General features: G+C 36.5%; 1 protein-coding gene across 2 annotated transcripts in view; it reads left to right on the forward strand.

The window, feature by feature from the left end:
- Window positions 1-647: 647 nt before the first annotated feature.
- Window positions 648-4,487, forward strand: part of LOC136826876 (probable cytochrome P450 49a1) — a 98,677-nt gene continuing 94,837 nt past the window's right edge. The window contains exon 1 of one of the 2 annotated variants that reach the window (XM_067084404.1): window positions 648-856. The gene's annotated coding sequence lies outside the window, so the exon portion shown is untranslated. The remainder of the gene's footprint in view (window positions 857-4,487) is intronic. The other variant, XM_067084405.1, reaches the window with a different exon arrangement.

The raw sequence follows: 4,487 nt of genomic DNA on the forward strand, positions 1-4,487 counted from the left end.
AATAAGTAAAAAGCAAAATAGATGTTTTTCATTAAGACTTCATACGGTTAGGAATGGAATAAATCAAGTTTGTAATTTATTTATATAATGAGAACAGTATACATTCATCAGAAATTGAAGATTTTTGTACAATACCCTTCACTGTATATTATCGATATTTTTCACACGAGCTGTAAACTGGGTTCGCTATTCAAGCTGTAAAGTGGGCTCGTTATTCCCCTAGAAAAAAAAAAAAAGTGGGCTCCTAATTCTTCTAAAAAAAAAAAGAAGAAATCATGGGGCTCCCTGTTCTTCTTGAATCTATTTCATATCATTCAAAGGATCAAATATTGTATAAAACTCAAAGTTTCGCAGTTGTTTCAGAGCAACGGCATCTACTACAAGGATTTTTACGAAGTCTCGGGTATGCTATAGTTTCACAGAGAACGTGAACATCTCCGTTTTCTATAAATTGTGTCCATTGATTCCAAGCAAAATAAACAGGTTTTTATGTAAAAAGAGCAACCAGTTCAGTTATTAATTCAATGGCGTTATTAAAAAAAAAAAATAAGAAAAGTGCATTACGAGGCAGATAAGAAAAAACTGTATGCCGTAATATGACTGATGAATGAATATTATATTTGGCACTACACACACAGCCCCAAATTCTTCAAGGTCAGAGTCAGCGTAGTGTAGCAGCTGAGCTGCTGTTCAGTTGTTGCTCTAGTTTCTAGTAGGCCGTCTTCAGTTACAGAGGTCCTTCTCGTTCCGAGTGTCAAGTTTTTTTCGGATCTTCTGAGGGAGTGAACAAGTGAACAGTTTGTGCAGTTCATGAACATTTCTGTTGAGGAGTATTCAAATTAACTCGACATTCCAGGTAAGATTAAGTTCACGTGATCATATTCATGGATATTGTTTATTCATTTTAACAGGCCAAAAGGCATATATGTCCTTTCATATGTTAGGGAGGGATTACTTTAAGTCATTGAAGTTCAAGTAAGAGCTTCGAATAGAAGGTTCTGTTGCAATGCTTGAAAATATGAGAATAATACTTAGAACGCGGAATGCTTTACAATGTGGGAGGATAGCATTATCTTATCGTGAAAGTTAGTCATCATTGTGAAAATTAAATCTGACAATCGTTGTGATACAAGCACGAACTTTATGTCCGATTTAAAAGTAAAAGTATTGCAAAAAGCAATAACAAAGTCTTTAATTTGCGAATAACATGGTGAACGGCCGAAACAGCAATGTTTTCAACAATGTTGTGATCTAATGTTTATCAAATTAGTTAATTGCCGCCAACCAGATAATACCGGTGCTGGCAAAGACGGAGACTCGACTTCGTACCTAAAGTAAACACTAAAGTAAACATAAAGGTATGGTCCACAAACATAAACCATTCTTTGGGAATCTTCTAAAGACTTAAATATAACAAGTAATTCACAAACTTTATCAATATCTCTTGATAAGTCATATACTGTATGTGAATGGTATTATGGAAAGCATCGCAGTAAATAATTTTGCTGCTCAAACTGCGAATGAATCGCTATAGCATCCAGTTTTAAATCAGTTTGGTAATTCCTTAATTCCTGTCAACGTCAAATGCGAAATATATTATATATATATATATATATATATATATATATATATATATATATATATATATATATATATATATATGATTATTATTATTACTTTTGTACGTGATTTATTTATCACACATTACCACAGGTGAAAAATAAGAAACGGGGTGTAGGTCCTGACCGGTTTCGACTTTATTTCCAAGCCATTGACGAAGGACTGATACAGAGTATAAGAAGTCACAAATATATATGCTACAGGAACAGTACTGACGAACATACACAACCGTTAGAGACTACATACCCACCCACAGGCCGGTGTCGAGGTAGGAGTGGCCTTCAAAACTCATTTGGCTAAAAATCACAATATACTCTCAGGGTACAATATTGATAAACATACCGACCACAGGCGACCTCAGATCCACACCTGACAGGTGTCAGGAGGCGGAGTTTGGAAACTCATTAGGACTACTGCCCCTGTACTGTGCTTACAAATGTGATAATCCTATTTTCATACATCTCTACTGCCTGCCGTAAAATTTAAACAATTTACAAATTTCTTTTGATATTGAAGGATCAAGTTTATGCATCCCTTGACAGATATTCATATTATGGTTGTAACTTTCTTTTATAAAGCTAGATTCAATGATATTCCTTTCCTGTGCATTATCAGAATATACAGTCCTTTTTACCCCTTCCCAGTTGATAGCATGATTGTTCTCACTAGCATGTACAAATATACCACCGTTCCCCCTGTGCATATCTCACACATTTCTTTTGCTGTTCAGTTCTTTTTTCCCGTGCTTTCCCCGTTTGGCCAATATAAAATTTGTCTTGATAAGTACATTTTTCATTGTTTTATTGTTCTTAATTGCGACATTAACACCAAAATTCTTAAGAAGATGGGGGATATCTTTCATATCTTTATTATAAGGCCGCTTCAAATGCATTAGAAGCGGCAAAAAAGACTATGTATCAAAACCAAAAAGAACCTTACAACACAAAAAAATTTGCTTGTACTGCCTTATAATAATGATATGGAAGATATCCCAATCTTCTTAAAAATTTTGGTGTTAATGTCGCATTTAAGAACGAGAAAACAATGCAAAATGGTATGGCTGTGGCTTCCAATCAGAATGACCTCTCTCAAATATTTTTGTGAACCATTTAAAATAATTTTTTAATCAGTGTCTAGGTATTATCAACCCCATGTTTTATAGACGACACATTTCAATTTTTGCAGAATGTCATGCCCAGTTAATTTTATATTTTAATTCCCTTCATTCAAATATTTGTTTTACTACGGAAACAAAAGCGTAATGGTAGTATTTTCTTTTTAGATATTTTGGTCTCTCATTCTGAGGTTATGCTTGTGAACCACATTTTAAAGAAACTTTTTAATCATTGTCCATCGTTCAAGGTTAATTCTTGTAGAACTCCCATGCATGGAGCCTTATCCCTATCCTCCAGCTGGTTGAATTGGCCCCTGGAAGTTAGAATTTTAGAGACATTTCATGAATAATTGTCATCCTTTGAATTTATTCCATAAAATAACTGAAGATTTTTTAACAATATTTTTCAACCAAAAGCTGTAGCTTCTGCAGTAACCCCCACCCCAAATATATATGTGTGTGCCTTTCACCAATAATTCTGCCATAAACATTTTCTGTAAGTTTGTCACTTCTGAGCAATCTCTCCTTGTGTCGATTTCAGATTTTCTCTCAAGAGCCTTAACATATAAAAAAATGTTGCTGTACTTTATAGATACCATCCCAAATTCGATGCATACCTGGTTAGTATACAAGTTGACTTCCCAAAATGTAATTTGTGAATCATTCTGGATGCACTCCCTTCGCGAGTAGGTCACGAAAGTCATCGGCAAACAAACCTTGGAAGTCTATTTGACCTTCTCCCTACTTCAAGATAGGTTCCATGCATGTTACAAGGACTGCGCGGTGACGTCCTTCCAAGAATCCGCCAAGTTTCAGATGCCAGACTTCAGTGAATACTTTCAATTATTCTCCAAAGTCCATTCCCCATGTGTTTCCAAGCCTTGCTCCTTTTCCCCCTCATCCCCAAACACAACCAGTTTTCTCTGGAATACCCGTTTAATTGCAACTAAAACATCGATTGTATGAGTGCAGTACTATTCGGGGGCAAAAACATGACTATAGTACGGCTTTCATCACCAACCATGTGTGTTGCAGTAGGATGCCCAGATGCATTGTCAATGAGAACCAAGGCTCTCACCCGATGTCTAGCAAATGTTAAGATCCTGTGCCAGAAGACAAATAACCTTACAAATAGGTTATGAAAATAATCAGTGACGATATTGGCAGTAAACCCAGCCTTCACCGAATGATACCAAATCAAGCCACAGAGGGCACGTGTTTGCTCCACATGTCTGACTATGACTGGTTTGCATTGATGGCTACCAGCAGCATTTGGACACAACAAAACAGACATACGTTGCTTAGAAAATTTTGTTCTGGGTAATTCTTTTCCTTCTCTTCAGCCAAGGTGTTATTGGGCAAGGAGCAATAGAACATCCAGTTTCATCAGTGCTGTAGATTTAACTCAAAATAAGGCCTCCTTTTTTCTAATGACTTTCAACGTCTGCTGAAATTCCTCTATTTCCTCCTTGGAAGCATCCAAGACTTTGCCATGAGTCTTCCTGTTGGAAAGCCAATGTAGAACATTGAACCAAAACAGCCAACCCTCAGATACCTTAAAGACAGCAACTCGATGCAGACCTGCGAACTTCATAGGAGTTGCCTTCAATTCAGCGTTGCACACATGCACACCTCTTCATGGCAGGACTTGGCCATAAATCTGCAGGCCTCACTCCTGGAAGTCTTCTTCGCAAAGTCTGTCAAGTACTTCAGCTTTTCATGACCTTTGCATTCTTGTTGTCCTACATAGGTA

The sequence above is a fragment of the Macrobrachium rosenbergii genome, chromosome 41, assembly GCF_040412425.1.
Source record: "Macrobrachium rosenbergii isolate ZJJX-2024 chromosome 41, ASM4041242v1, whole genome shotgun sequence".
Classification (NCBI taxonomy): domain Eukaryota; kingdom Metazoa; phylum Arthropoda; class Malacostraca; order Decapoda; family Palaemonidae; genus Macrobrachium; species Macrobrachium rosenbergii.